Raw genomic sequence first — 15,876 nt, 5'->3', positions numbered from 1 at the left:
ATTAGATAAACTCTGTAGTTTAATCCAAGATTTGTCATGAAGTTTCAATTTAATTCAAAATAGAAACTTATCTTGGAGTTTATGAAACCACGCAAGTTAAACCTACTGGAAAAAAATCACTTATTCTATCCAAAATGTCTTTGGTAACAGGTTCTACACATCCCTGATTTACATGCTGTGGTCAGACTGGCTGCACAGAGGAGGCAGGCTCTTATACAAGTCTAAAATGTTATTCTACTTAGATTGTAATCTCTTTATGTAAGGGACCATTGGTTTAGGAAGGAGGGCAAGGATGTCTGTGTGTGTGGGTATATAGTGCCTAGCATAGTGGCGCCCCAGTCCCAGAGATAGGTACTACCTCAATGCAAATAATAAAAAATAACAAATTCAAGATGTTGTTAATAAAGTACCTTTGATATTGTTTATTGGGACTGTCCTCTCAAGCCAATTCTAGTTCAGTTGCGGGGTATCTAAAATAATTCTTAAACAGAAGAGGTTTAAGGAACAGAGCAGGTGGGATATTATTGATAATTTTGTCTCAAAATGTGCACTGCATAATATTTGTGAGGCTAAGGGTGAAAAGTTTCCACTAGGGTTGAGCAGGGAAGCAGACTGCCTAGTGGCTGATTTTGAGCAGCCAGATACCAAGGCTATTAGAGGGGCACAATGGGGGGTTATTTGAATCAGGGAGGCTTGAGGCACCATTTTGACAATGAGCACCAGTAATGTGTCTTTCTGCCATGCTTTAACTCACCACTTTGCATGAAAATTTGTTTGATTAATTCTGACTGTGATTTGTAGTCTGCAAATGATCCAGTTGCTGCTGTGTATTAATTTCAGCAGCAACCACCATGTGTAGGAGACAAATAAATATTGATGATCTTTCAGAAAGTATGTTTTTATTAAATAACAATTAACAGCACACACAAAACACTTCGTGGGAAGGGAGATAACACTAAAGGGCAGGGTAGACTCTCACAGTTGTGTGTAAGTCCAGCTCTCGTTTTGGAAGCTGTCCAAAGGAGTGGAATGAATGGGGGTACTGAGACGGGCCGGGAGGTTGGAAGGAATGCGTGCGAGGAGTTTGGGGAGGACTTGACAAGCAGCTTTGTACTGGCTGCAGGGGGTGGAGAGGAAAGAGGGAGAGCACATGCATTCTGCCTGCAGCATGATTAGGGACTTCAACATCTCCGTTTGGTCCTCCATCACTTTTATCATCCACTCTTGGCCCATTAAAATTCTCTCCTGGCTCTCCTTTCAGTCCTGCCTCTGTTGTGTAATTTTCATTTAAAGTCTCTCTCAATATCCTGTGTTCTTGTTATTTGGCTTCTGAGGTTTGGAGCACCTCTCGAAACGTCCTCCTTGCTCCTCCTCGGTCGCTTCCTTATCTGGCGGAGGTATGTAGGGGGTTCCCCTGAGGCCACATCTGCAGAAGCACGAAGAAACAATAAACAGAAGCATGATGGTTAGTGCACTCATGGCATTGAATGATTATAGTAAAATACACCTCTTTTTAAATACGAATCAGTTTCTCACTGTCCCTTGGCAAACACACGGGGCGGGGCGGGGCGGGCACTCAAGTTGGAGCAGCGACTCTAGGTGATTGTGTGAAAGGATCACTGCAGGTGACTAGGGACAAAATTGTAAATTCTGCCACCATTTTCCACAGGCAAGAAGTTATAGAAGCCGATATCTCACTCCTGAGGGTAAGCCAGGATGCAAGGGTGCACCTCCTGCATGCAAGCAACTTCAGACCGGGTCCATATGCTGCTCTTTGGTTCCTGCACAAGTGATTGCCAATTGGTGCAGGAAAGTTTCCTACAATGGGGGCAAGACCACAGCAGCTCTGCCAAGAAACCTTCCACAGAGGAGTGGCAAATACCGCCAGGAAAGTTTCCTAGAGATTTCTCTGGAGGATTCCTGTGAAATCTCAGTGTGCCTTAACAAACTTTTCTGCCACACTGCTTAGCTGCACAAGGGAATGTGAAGCACATGCAAACACAGCTACTCTTGTACATTTATATCCTTTCACCCACTTCTAGAATATAACAAAGCAAAGGACAGCTCTACCTCATATAACCAAGCAGCATCAACTCGAAAAGATCACTTGCCAGAGCTCCATTCTCCTGCATCATGTGCGCTAAAGATAAGAGTGCTGGGACTGGCTTGAACCCTCTGGGGTCAAGAGGTCCTGCTTCCCTATGGTACCAGACAACCCTATCACCTGTCCCATCTTGTCCTCTGGTTCCACCTCTTTGTCCATGACTTCATCCTTGGGGTTGAGTCCGCTGTCTCCAGCCCCACCAATGTATCCGGGGGGCTCTTTGGGGTGGAGGCTGCAAGGATACTAAGCAGATCCAACAGCTCTGGTGTGCTCCAAGCTGGGGAGCTGCCATGGTCAGCGGGGAAGATGCAATGTGAGCTCCCTAGGCAGAGCAAACAGGAAGTGGAATTTCAAAAATTCCAGGGCCTTTAAAAGGGGGAGGAGCAGATGCTAATGTACCTGGGTGCAGGACAGTGGAGTTCAAACCAGAGTGGCCAGGATGGGTATTATGGGACAGCTGGAGGCCATTTACAGCGACATAATCAACCACAGTATTCTACACTGACATTTTGTTGATATAACTTTGCTGCAAAAAGCTCTATGCCTTTAACTGAGGTGGTTTTATTTTGTCGGTGGAAGGAGCATTTTAGTGTGTACACCTTCACTATTTTGTTGATGAAAGCTGACTTTTGTCAACAAAACTCTGCAGTGTAGACAAGGCCTTAGGTTAAAGCCCCAATCTTACACTCACTTATTTAAGGGCTTATCTTTATAAGACTAGTCCCATTGACTTCAATGGAACTACTGACATTGTCCATAATGTTTAATGCATGTGTGCTTGTAAGATTGGGCACCTAAGTTAAGTGGTCCTTGAATGGACATTATGTACATACAACAGGAAAAGAAAAATGTAAATGTTGGGGAAAGAAACTCTAAATATATTACTTTGCCACTGTTACAACTAATTTCTAACTTTCTCACTGTCATCACTCTGTTCCTGTTAACCACAGTGGTGGAGGGGAATTTTATCTGGATCACAAGGGGGAAACAAAAGGTATCAATTAACAAAATGACTAGTTACATATGTGCATCCTGTCGCTCTCAGGGGGTAAAGACGTGAGCATTTTCTCCTGACATACCAAGCATTTGAAACAGTACTGGTCTGTGGGAGTAAAGGTGATGAGACTGCGATGGTGGTGGGAGGGCATTTCTAATTCTGTTTTCCACAGTACAGTTTTGCTGTTGCTGTGACTCATCCTAGGATGTGGAAAAACCCACAAGTTAAAAACAGAAGTTAAACTCAGGTAAGTGTCTCTATTATTTATACCAGTCCTTCAGTGTTCTGGCCCCTTTCAGGCAGAATTGAAGTCCTCCTAGTACTATGCCCACAGACAGCAGGGTATTGGCGAGGAGCCTGTCACCGGCTCCAAGCCAGCGCAGCCCCTTGTCTTGAGTGTGGCAGCCCCCAAAGGTCTCTGCTGGGTGCGGGCCTCCCCGTGTCAGGCGCTGCACAAACTCAGCAGAGGCCTCTGGCCAAGCTGCCTTGGCGGGACGGGTTGGCTGGTGGCTCTTCCCGCTTGGCCACAGCAGGCAGCCGCCTGCCCGCAGCAGGGCTTGGCGGGCCCTGGCAGAGAGCGGAGGGGCGCTGCAGTCTCCGGGTGGGGCGCCTCCCCTTGCACCCCCGCATAGACACTCCGCGGCCCTGAGCTAAGGGCCAGCCCCCCGTCCCCTGTTCCCGCGGGGCAGCCCCAGGCCCGGCCCCGGGCGGGCCCAGCCCTTGTCCTGAGAGGGGCCCCCGCAGGCCTCCTCCTGGGCACACAGCCGCCCGCCGCCGGGCTCCCCCTCTGGGCCCGGGCCCCCCGTTCCCGGCCCGGGCCCCTTCACGCCTAGGGAGCCCTGCCCCGGGGCGGGCAGAGCTGCCCCGCGGAGCCGCCTGAGGGGGCGGACGGCCCGGCCCGGCCCCGCCCCGCCCCCACTGTCTGTCTCTCTGGGCCCCCCCCGGCCCCAGCCAGGCCGGCGCGCGCTCCCGGCGGCAGCCAGGGCCTGCGTGGCAGCCGGGCCCGCGCGCGCCCGCGCAGGGGGAGGGAGCCGAGCGAGAGGCGCGGGGCCGGGAGGGGGCGCCGGGAGCGCGCGGCGAAGTTGTGTCCGGGACTCGCTGCCGCGCGCGGACTCGGAGCGGGGCTGAGGGATCCGCCGCCCGCCCAGGGACTCGCGCCGCCGCCCCCCCCCCGCTGCAGGTAAGGGCCTCCCCCCGCCGCCCGGCCGGGACAGGACAGGGGGCGCTGCCCCCTTGGGCTCACCCCGACTTCTGCTGCTCCGGGGGGTCCCCCTGACCCGCGGCGGGTCCAACCCGGGAGGCAACAAGTGTGTGAGGGAGGCGTGTGTGTGTGAGAGTGTGAGTGTGGGGGCGGGTGTGTGTGTGTGTGTGTGTGTGTGTGTGTGCGAGAGCGTGGGGGGGCGGGGGTGTGTGTGTGTGTGTGAGAGAGAGTGTGGGGGCGGTGTGTGTGTGTGGGTGGAGGGTGTGGGGGCGGGGGTGTGTGTGTGTGTGTGTGTGTGTGTGTGTGTGTGAGGTGAGGGTGTGGGGGGAGGGGCGCGGGTAGTCCCGGCTGCAGTCCCGGGGCGAGCTAGGCGCCCGTGGCCGAGGCGCTGGCAGCTGCCCGGGCGGGCACGTGGGCTGTCCGCCTCCCGCAGGGGCCCGGCCCGGCCCGGCCCGTGGTGAGCGCGCGTGGGCTGGCCGCCCTGCGGCTGCGGCTGCGGGAAGGTCTGTGGCTCCTGCAGCTTCTGCAGGGCCCGGCGCTGGGTCCCCGTGACAGGCGCGGGGGGCTTGCCGCGGCCTCGCGTTGGCCACCTGTCTGCATGTCTGTCCGGCTCCGCACGCAGCTATGGCCGGGTCAGAGAGCGGCGGGGGTGAGGCCCGGAGCAGCACTCGGGGGTCTCCCCCGCTGCCCACACTTGCCTGCCTTGGTTTGCTGAGACTGTTTTTGTGTAGCATCGAGGCAGGGGTTGTGTTATCTCTGGGATGAAAGGACTTTCCATGTCGCTTGTCTAGAGGATCGTAGAGCTAGAGATAGAAAAGTCCTACGAGGAACTCGAACTACTTCCCACCCTCCACAGCGCTGGTGCGGGACTGCTTCCTACTGTACATGTCTGTGCTTTGCTCAGTCTGAAAGTTCCAGGCAAGTAGCACTTCCACACTTCCTCGGGGTACTGGTCCAGGGCGGACGAGAACTCCCTGTCCAGAGTAGTGTGGTAGTGTCACAGAGAAAAGTGCTGCTAGACTGGGGACATGTGGAAATCACTCTTAATGGAGGGGAAAGACACAATGTAAATAATATGGGAGGCAGAGAGAGGAGGAGGTGGTAAATGGTCTTTGAAGGAGCTTGAGGAGTGTTGATGAAAGGGCCAGGGTTCCCTTTGGCCATGTGGATTTCCCAGATTTACTGTGGCTCTTGATCTTGGGGTTAACTCATATCTGGACAGAGCTGAGAAAAGAGGTGAAATGACATTGACCTGCAGTATTTCCCCCCCTTTGATGGAGGTTTGTTAATCTAGAAATGCTGTTAGGAAAGGTGGTAGTATGCCACATTGCTTCTGGAGTTAAGCAAAGTTAAAATTACTCTAAAAATAGGGCTATTGGTGTGGATTTATGTGGGTTGGTGTCAGGTTGCATTTTTTTTGTACATTAGATATGGTGGTGCTGCCAGACACACATGCTTTAGCTAGTGGTTCCCATAGATTTCTACCCTGCTCTGGAAGAGAGAAATCACCTCATGGAATAGGCCCCCTACTAGCCTCTAACCTCCATTCTCTTCTATGCGCTTTTGGGCCATGAATAGATCTCTGCAATCACTGGGTAGTCTCTGGACTCTAGTTTGAGTACTTCTCTACCCCCAGACATTTTCCATTTGGAGACTTTTCTGTTTGTTGGTTTTTAATGTGTTGCTGAACACTTTAAGGGAGAGGAGCCTAACTAGTCTTAGAGTGCTTTATTTTCTGTTATTCTTAAGTGGTATACTGTGTCTGGAATGAAATGAGTACATTTGGAGAAACAAAATCTCTCTGTAATTGGAATGTTTACTTTGGGCTGAACAATGAAATGCCAGTTTCTTTAACATGTTCTCTAGTCCAAAGTGTGATTTGCACTATTTTAGAATGAAGAACAGCGTTCTAAAACAACTCGATCTATGTGTGTATTTTTATCAATGAGAGTTCTACGGTATTTCCCAGAATAAATAATCTGATAGGAAATACTATGGCCACTGAAAGTTCGGTGATGCAAATTTCTTATATGAACTTCTTCCTGTCCTTCCACTGTCCCCTTTAATCTCTTATGAAGCAGTACAAGGAAACATTTTATGTATGTAACATTTACACTTTGTTGATATTTTGACACATTTCTTGACACTGAGTCAAACTATTATTGTCAGAATAATATTTTTCCTGTAGACTTTCTGTCTGAGAACTAAGTCCTTTTTGTTTGTTTAAAAGGAACTTGTTTTAGGCTAGAGTACATTTAGAGGCTGCTGTACTATTTCGTATGGCTTAGATTTTAAAAATAATGTGCGATAGGAAGGGGAAGCTTTCACTGTAGTGGAAGAGAAGTATTTCCAGTGAGAAGTAAGATTTCTAAGCAAAATGCAAGTGATTTTTACAACCCAAAGAGGAACTCACTAATTTAAAATGAACCTATTTTTTTTTACCTCTGTTTTAATAATCCTGGTTGTGGGTAGTGACATGCAAAACACTATTCTCCTTCTCCTCCACGAAAAAAATACAATCCAACTATGGATTCTACTTTTGCTTGGTACTTAACTTGCCTGTTTTCCATGAGAAGAATGTCACAGTAACTTGACTGTGAATTTTGTTCTAGTTACAATGTTCTAAACTGTTCAGTTTTTCATTAAAGTTTATGAAATTTCAGTTTTATTTAGTTCTGTGAAAAGTGGGCAAAGTTAATAACCATTCAAAACCTCTGTACCCATGTCTGGACTGGAAATTGAGTTTATTTGTATCACCTGCCTGACAGTCACTGTTCAGGAGTATGACACCAATTTATGCTTTGCGCTGAATACTTTTGGCCTAAATTGTCTTTTCTAATCACTCCCCATAAAGGAGGAAGAACAGCAGCAAATGGTCTGAAAATTGACTCTGTGATTTAACTAACAAAGTACTTCTTGGTTTTATTCAGACATTACTGTTGTCTTGAGAGGCTTTACATTGAAGATTTTTCTTGTACTGTGCGGTCTATTAACATCATTTAAACTCTGAGCACAGGGCTCAGAGCCAGAACCTCCTGATTCTGACTCTTCCTTTAGCCTTTCCACCTCAATTTACTCATCTGTAAAATGGGGATATTCCAAGATGTTTTGTGAAGATTAATTAGTTATGTGTATAGAATTTTAAAGATGGGAGGAGCTGTAAGAGCTAAATATCTTTCACAGTAAGGCTCTGAAAAATTAACAGACAACAAGCAAACATAAAAAATCAGATGTAAACTAGAACAATCAGCAGAGTAAATAGGGTAAGAAGTGAAAAATACAGACTTCTTCAGTTTATATTTAAAGCAAGAAAAGTCGTCAGTGTGCATGTTGGAAGGGTGAGGGAGTTGCCCTACACAAGCAAAAGCTGAACAATGAATTACAGAACTGTGGACATCAGTGTAAGATCTAATACTGAGCAACAAAACAGTCTTTAGTGAAATGTTAGTTGGGACACACAGCATCTTAGAAACCAGGCTAGTCTTAATAACTCTATTTGTGATTTAAATGTTTTCTAATGTACTGCTGTTAGATTTGCATGTTGTGGAAGAGGATGTTCACGGCTATGACACCGGTGAAATTTGGTTTAATCTCTGACTGATCAGAAAAGAAATCAGTGGAAGTTCGTTACAGAAAACAGCCTGACTTTTAATTTTTAAACAAACTTTCCTTTTTTGTGTTGTGGCGTATCGCATGGAGGTTTCTCAACATGTTACGACCAAAGTAAAAATCCTATATTAACATATGCTTAACATCTTTAGAATTTTAAAAATACATTTAGTTTCAGTGCATTGATTGTACTTCATAGAGAGAGAGGCATGATGGTTTGGTCTGAGCAGAGAATTAGGAGTCACAAACTACTGAGTTCCAGTTCTAGCTCTGACACAGTCCCTCTTTTGCCTTGGAAAATCATTTAACCATCCTATATCTGTTTTCCCCATGTACACATTGAAGAGAATAATTCAGCACTTGCTTACTTACCTAACAGGGTTGTTTGTTTAAAAAAGAAAGTGACAACTCTTTGAAGATAAAGTTCTAAGGTCTTTTTTTCAAACGTAAGAAGTATATTTAATAGTAATAAACTCTATTGTACATAAAGTCTTTCATGCCAATATAAAATTGTAAAGAGGGGGAAGTTGGGATGGATGTTTAAATGTGAACTTAGTTGTGAGCACAATTGTTAGCATGTGGATCACTTTGTGAGTAAAGTGGATGTCACTAGCCTGTTTCAGCTTGTAGCCAGTCATCTGGTCACCATGTGTCTGCTTGTGAAACACTTTCAGCTAATTCTGGAGGCAAGTAACTTCATTCTGCTGCTCAGAGTCTTAAACGGGAGGACTTCTGAAAAACTCACTTGTATGCTGCATAAATCAGGTGCTTCATAAGCTACAAGTTTTCATGGGTAGAGCCCCTGCATGGATACAAAATTTGTATCCGCATCTGATCTATGATCCGCAAAAATGGTCTGCGGATATAAAGCAGGTATCTGCAGATTTGCAGGGCACTACCTATGGGACTAGTTTATTTAAAGACAGTAGCAAGGAATCTTAAAGAAATGTGTTTGGGAATGTCCAGGGAGTCTATCCACGACTATCTATGTTTGGTGGCATAAATGAACTTCAAGTATTTGGATTTGTCAGAATCAAGTAGAAGTATTGTGTCTGTGTGCCAAATTAGCTGGATTTTAAGATTCAGTCAGCCATTAGTTTAACTTCCTGACATTATGTTTAGAGAGAAGTACTCTGGGTGTGATCTAGCAAGCTGATGTCTGCTTTAATAAGATTCTTAATTTAAAATTAAAAAAAAAAGTCAACATGGGGTAAACATCAGATTTCCTTTCTGTCTCAGTGTGCAGCAAAATCATTCTTGTAATTCTGAAAATAAAGACTAAATATTTACATTTTTAAAAAACATTTTGCATGATGTTTATCACAAAGGACACCCAAATCGTTTTATCTCTGGCATGAAGGGTGGAATCTACATTTCTATTCAAGATTTCAAAAAGTTATGTATTAATAAACTGTATGCAAAACTTAGTTCATATATAAAGTGCATGGATTCTTTAATGTCCATGAAGATCAGAAAAGTTTTTAAGGTCTCACCTAAAAGCTACATTGGAGGGTATGTTAAGGCTTTTGTCACTCAGGGGGTGTGAAAAAACACACCCCCTGAGCAGCATACATTTTGCTGGCATAAGCACTTGTGCGGACAGCGCTATGTCAGCGGGAGAGAGCTCTCCCACCAATGTAATAAATGAGGTGGTGGCTCTCACCTAAATGAGAGGTGGTGACTATGTTGGTGGGAGAGTGTCTCCCGCTGACATAATGCGAAACGCTTATGCCAGCAAAACTTGTCACTCAGAGAGGTGGGTTTTTTCACACCGCTGAGCGACAGAAGTTTTGCCAGCATAAGTGCTGGTGTAAACAAGGCCTAAAAAGTTGCCCTTTAAAGGATTAAGAGGCCTCCAATAGTCTTTGTTTCTGTAATAGTCCCTTTAAACGTTAACATGTTCTCTCTATTCAGCCATTCTGTTTGCTAAGTTTATAGTACAAATGCACAGTAATACTTAGTACTTACCTACTGCTATTCATCAGTAGATCTGAAAAGTGCTTTAAGAAGATGGGTAAGCACCCCCAATTTACAGTTAGCGAAACACTGCAAAGAGAGGTTGTGACCTGTCCAAGATCACACATTGTGCCAGTGGCAGAACTGAGAACAGAACTCAGAGTTCTTTCTTCCAGTCCAGTGCCCTTGTCCTGGACCACACAGTCATACAAGTTCTAGAATAAGTTTTCAGCGGTCCCATTACAGATCCTTGTTATGAAACAAACTAAGAGATAGTGAGATAAAAATACAATAATGAGACATCGGGATGATGCATGGAGGAGTAACCTCCATTGGAATATTTAGGCTGGACATCAGCAAGGAATTACTAACAATGCATTGTGGTAGTTTATGGAATGGTCTCTTCTAGGAAGATGTGGGATCACCATTGCAGGGTTGTTTGGACCTGGACTAGACAAGACATTGGAGGATTTTCTTCAGGGAGCAGTTTTTCACTGGCTGATGCATGGGCTGGAAATGATCGAATAGGTTTTTTCCATTTTTAAATTCTATGTTTCAGATTATATTTTCATATCTCTAAGGGTTGAAATGGAAAAAGAAAGTATTTTCTTGGGGGTAGAAGAGGGGTATGTGTTGAAATAGAGTGGTGGTGGTGGCCCAAATGATTCATTTCTGGACAGGTTATTAATACATAATACTTTTGAAGTCTTGAATACAAAGGTAGATTAAAAATTGTTCTTAAAGCAAAACTCTACTGTGACAGATTCTAATCCCTACATTAAAATTATAGAGTGAATCAATATTTATTTAAAAGTGCCTTAAATAAAACATTTAAATAAATAATAACTAAATAGGAAGCTCCTGTCTTGATTCTGCTGTAGTGTAGGACATGGGGAATAAATATCCTACTTGAATGCATTGCAAAATAACTTTCTAAAAGTTGTAAATTAAGATTTTGTTAAAAGGAAAAACAAAACCATCACCTTCCTGATGTTAACAGTGGTTCAGACATGACAGTTTGTACAGATATCAAATCTTTATGTGGCTAAACTGTTCATTTTGTATCTTGGCTTATTTTTACATGTGAATTGTTTTGGATCCGATTAATATTACTTTACATTCTAATCTGTGCTGAGTAATTAAACATCTGTACCTCTAGTGCCATAGTTTTGAATGCCTGAGAAATCTCTTGAGTTTAGTTGTGGTTTTTTAATACATTTTTTTTAATGTCAGAAATAAACTATTTTACTTTTAAAATCAATCTTTTAATATCCAATGATGGATAGCACTTAACTACATAGTTCTAATTGCAAGGAGTGTGCTAGTATGTCATAGCACAGCTTCATTAGAAATTGTATTTTATTAAGTGGGACAGATGTTTTTAAAGCTATTTATACAATGTTTACTTTGGTTTGGTGCTACTTTAAGTGTCTGGTATCATCATAGATTCCAGCCAGTGAGCAGCTGCCTGTCACAAATGAGAGAGAAAAAAATTTCCCTTTTGCTGCTTGTTTTCAAATAGGGTTTCATGCAGAACCAACAGTAATATAATGAAAGCATCTTAGTCAAATTTGTATTTGCTATTATTTATTTAGAGAAGGCAGGCAACAGATCATTTTTAGAGAAAATTATTGGTGAACTAAAATAAAAGGTTCTGCTTCTTTACTTTGAAGAGTTACTCTCATTATGATTAACCTTAAAGTCTCTGCAAATTCTCTTAGTACAAATCAGTCTGTACTACTTCAATAAATTAGTCAAATCTCATGTTAAATACCGAGTAAGACACTGAAACTTTGTAAAATTGTTGCCATATGCTTGGAAAGAAAATATTTCTCTCTCTCAAGGCAGAGTGCATTACTTAATACATCTTTGTTAAGAAAGTAGATTTAGAAATACAGATGACTTTATTTAATATTTATTTTGACATATTGACACATTGCCCAGAGCTGTTTAGAAAAAATAATTCTCATTTGAAATGCAACTGGTGTCCCTTACAGTGACGTTATTACTGCACGTGTTTAATTTTTTTTCTTTCCATGCTTCTGCAGCACTTTTTGAGTTGTATCTTATGATTTGATTATGTTTTGCCCAAATGAAGATGATACTGTGTTCTGTTTTTGTTTCTTATTTTATACAATAAGGTCAAATAGCCTGGAGAATTCTTAGGGAAATGTGTAGCAAATCCTTCTTTATTACCAATGACCTGTGCAGTTGCAAGCAGAATGCAGACTCAGGAGGAACAGATACAAACTTGAGTATGTTCATGATTGTTGAATTGAACCATTTGCTCTATTCAGCATTTTAGTTCTTGTTGAATTGTTCTTAAAATATTCTCATTCTGAGGCTATTCTGTCCTCTGTGTTGGATGCTGGTAGATATAATTTTGTGTGTTTATATCTGAGACCATTAGCTTTGGTGTTGTATCTAAAATGTGACTGCCATTGTGGATTGAGCCATCTGAATGTGTTGTTCAGTTCTGCCATTTTTTTAAAAAAAAAAAAATTAATGGACAGATTATTTGTTTTCATAGCAGGCCAGCTAAAATTTTTGTTGAAATGTTTATTTTTCCAGATGCAGTAGTATCTAGAAAGTCCTTTCTAGAGCCATGCTGCCTAGCTAAGGGTGGTGTAGGTAGGATGATTCAAGTTCCAGATCTGGTCTACACTAGAGAGTTTTGTCGAGAAAAGTCAGCTTTTGTCTACAAAACTGTGGAGGTGCACAGACTACAATGCTTCTCCCACGGATGTAACTCCCCTGCTATGCCGACATAATAAAATCACCTCAATGAGAGGTGTGGGGCTTATGTCTGTTTAATTAGGGTGATGCATTGTCAATGTAGACACTTCTTCCCTTACATCAGCTGTGAGGCTGTCATTTTTGTCAATTTCACCACTCTGCTCCCAAGTGGGAGCTGGTCGAGAATCCCAGGTGCCTGGATGCCCTGGTGGTTCTCCACCTGTTCAGCAGGGAGCCAGGGCAGCCTTGTCAATTTCATGGCTGAGCCTAGTTCCTGGTGGAAAGCGGGGAACAGAGAAGCCCTGGGTGGCTTCCCCCAGCTCCTAGTGGGGAACTGGGAGAGGAGAAGCCCTGGGCTGGCTCCCAGCAGGGAGTGGGGGGAGGGGCGGGCAGCCAGCCTGCCAGGAGTCCTGGGATCTGATGGACAGGTCTCTGAGCTCCCCACACTATCCCTCTTAGGTCAGTGGAAGTGCTCTTGGTGAGGACACACTCCACTGACCCAAGGAGGGTAGTGTGGACATCAGTCGCTGCAGTAATTACTGCGGTGGCTGTAACTCCACCTATGTTAGGTTGACTTATTTTTCTAGTGTAGACAAGGCCCCAGTTTTCCCCTTTTCCATAGAGCCAACTATCCTCTTTGTGACCAGAGAGTTTGAAGCCATAGTGGGAACTTAAAATTGGAGGACCAGAGAGTGCTCTGGTTAAACTCTGCAACTGGTGATTCATTTTTGGAATTTAAGCTAAAAAGTGGATTGTAACATCACAGAAAATTGGCATGGTTCATCAAAGAGGACAGCTGCTCTGCAGAGAATTAATAGAAAAATGGTTTTATGTTCGCGCTCAGCTTCTGAGAGGTTTTCTTCTCTTCCATTTCCTCCCACCCAATAAATACTCCTTTTTTTTATTTAGAATGATCAGGAATATCAAATCCCTGGTTTTGCTGGAGGACTCTGGGAATCTCAGGATGAGAGTGTTTTGTGAGCTCTTAAAGGGATGAAATTGAAGAGCTTCTGACATTTTCTCCCAAGGATTTATCAGGAATTGGACTAAAATGGTTGTTAACAAACAAACACACCAAAAAAAGTTTAAACAGTCTGACTAAAAATTTCTTCCCCTTTCAGTAGCTCTGCTTTCATTCTCTCGAGTTGTGATAATTCCACTACTTCGTCAGCCACCATAGAGTCTTCAAAGGGAAGCGAGACCTAAATTTCTAATGGAGAAAAGAATCAGAAATGTGATCTATAGCCATCTTTCAGTCTTTTTTTATACAACATCAAGAAGCTAAAAAAGCACAGCCTTATATCTTTTCCTTTGCAAGTCAGCTTTAATCAATTTGGAAAATCTAAATGGTGGCTTTGAGCTATTAATATACTAAGAACCAGTGCTGGCTTTTGTGGCAGGCTGTATACACTAAAGTCACTTCTCTGTAGTAAATATTATCTCTGTGTTTTCATAATCATTGTACTTAGAGTAAGTGCTTCTTGGGTGGGTATTACAAATCTGTTAATCTCTATGGTATTTATAGGGAAATTTTTAACTCACTTGAGCTCCCCACTTCCTTCACAGGTCAGCTACTCAATTTATAACATCTTGTCAGTTGCAAGAAGGTTACCATCCAAGAGTAAACGGTTGGTCCAGTTCTCTGCCCGTGTTTGCTTTAGTTCTTGGAACATTAGGGAAAGCTGTCACTTATTCTGTAGCTTTTTGAATGAGATTTCTTTTAATCTCTGCTTTGTTCTTTAATGGGGGCTTTTATGATGATTTTTGTTATTAACTGTTTTTGCTCTCACAAACGCAGGAAAAGGGGAAAGGCAAGGGCAAGAAAAAAGCAGCAATTATATACAAAATCTGAAAAAAATAATCCTGTCTCAGCTATTAGAGTCAGATTTGGCGTGAACGGTGTTTCAACTTTTGCCACATATGCATCGATTACAAAGCTTGAAAGCAGAAAATGGTTGAATGCAGTATTTAAGTTATAGAAAATGCTTTCCCTTGCCCCGTTCATCAGGATACATCTTATTATGCTTCTATATCCTTTTTAGCTGCAATTAAAAAAAAGTTTGTCAGAACTCTAAAGTTATCTTGTGAACACATGCTCATCTGTGGGAGGGTTTGGATTTTAATAGTTCGGTGAAGAAAGGGGTTGTTTGTGGGTTTCTACAGATGTTCTGTTGGACTATTGTTAAATAGTGCTTTTTAATTCAAGTAAAAAGCCCCTTCCAACTCTACGGGTTTCAATATGCTTATTAAAAGAGAGGGTTAGAAACCAGGCTTATGAGTGGCTTTTTCTTAACATTTCCAAACATTGCTATTCACCGGAGCTGGTGCAATGGTGGGAGTCCTCATGGTAGGCAAGTTGCTGGCCTTTTTACTGCTGTGTCATCTCACCCTGCTCAGTGTGTCTGGGAGAAGTAAGGATAAGTGGGGAAACTTGTCTCACACCAATGGCTGCCAGTATCCTGTCTACACTGGAGTTCCCACTGTTGCTAGCTCTAGTGGAATGGAAGTACAGTGCTTTCAGAAAAGCATAGTGTAGACAAGGCCAGAGAGGCTAAATACTTCAGTACTGAAATATATTTCTTCAGTTATCTGGGAACGTTGAAGTGTAATCTTCTGGGTTTTCCTCTTTTTTATGCTTTTCTGTTATATATTTGTAAGATGAAGCTTCTTCTGGCAAAAGCAGGTTCAGCAACTGCAACGACTCTTTGAGGATTTAATAAGTCCCCTAAGGAGCTAGTGTTCTAGTTACACTTTCCTTTCCTCCCAGAGGAAAACTGATTCTTTCTCATGGAAAAAAGCAACTCTTATAACATTGTAGGTACAACATACTGTAGATCTTGGTTCTTAATGGGATTGTACTGTAACTTTTTCAAAGACAAAATCAGCCCTTTGGAATTGTCTGTGTTGTAAGCAAGTCACACTGCAGTGTTAGAATCATAGAATCAGAAGATTAGAGTTGGAAGGGACCTCAGGAGGTCATCTAGTCCAACCCCCTGCTCAAAGCAGGACTAACCTCAGCTAAATCATCCTTTAGTATGATCCTTTGCCTTTAGTATAATTCTACTACTACTATAATTCTACTAGTATAATTATACTAAAGGCAATCCTTTGCCTTTAATATAATCCTGTCTCTGCAAAAACCTTTATATTTTGTTTGCTTAGGCATTAAAAATTAGCAGATGAAGACTTTGTATCTTCAGATCAGGTAATTCAGAATGACTGTATTCACTGCTTTAGCACCACTCCTTCCATCACTAACAGTCAGTGAAAATC

General features: G+C 43.2%; 1 protein-coding gene and 1 long non-coding RNA gene across 3 annotated transcripts in view; one reads left to right on the top strand and one right to left on the bottom strand.

The window, feature by feature from the left end:
* Window positions 1-925: 925 nt before the first annotated feature.
* On the bottom strand, window positions 926-4,476 carry LOC137148745 (uncharacterized). The gene is made up of 3 exons (XR_010918566.1): window positions 4,345-4,476; window positions 3,184-3,301; window positions 926-1,426 (listed from the first exon to the last, which is right to left on the bottom strand). It is a non-coding gene; the product is annotated as an uncharacterized lncRNA (long non-coding RNA).
* The window catches only part of NEK6 (NIMA related kinase 6), a 106,531-nt gene continuing 93,954 nt past the window's right edge, over window positions 3,300-15,876 (top strand). The window contains exon 1 of one of the 2 annotated variants that reach the window (XM_067541713.1): window positions 3,300-3,348. The gene's annotated coding sequence lies outside the window, so the exon portion shown is untranslated. Of the gene's footprint in view, window positions 3,349-4,120; window positions 4,282-15,876 lie in introns of those variants that run through there. The other variant, XM_067541712.1, reaches the window with a different exon arrangement.

The sequence above is a fragment of the Emydura macquarii genome, unplaced genomic scaffold (genome assembly GCF_026122565.2).
Source record: "Emydura macquarii macquarii isolate MOO-44397 ecotype Brisbane River unplaced genomic scaffold, CSIRO-AGI_Emac_v2 contig_691, whole genome shotgun sequence".
Classification (NCBI taxonomy): domain Eukaryota; kingdom Metazoa; phylum Chordata; order Testudines; family Chelidae; genus Emydura; species Emydura macquarii.
Note: the sequence above shows the minus strand (reverse complement) of the source record. Positions and strands in the feature narration are given on the sequence as shown.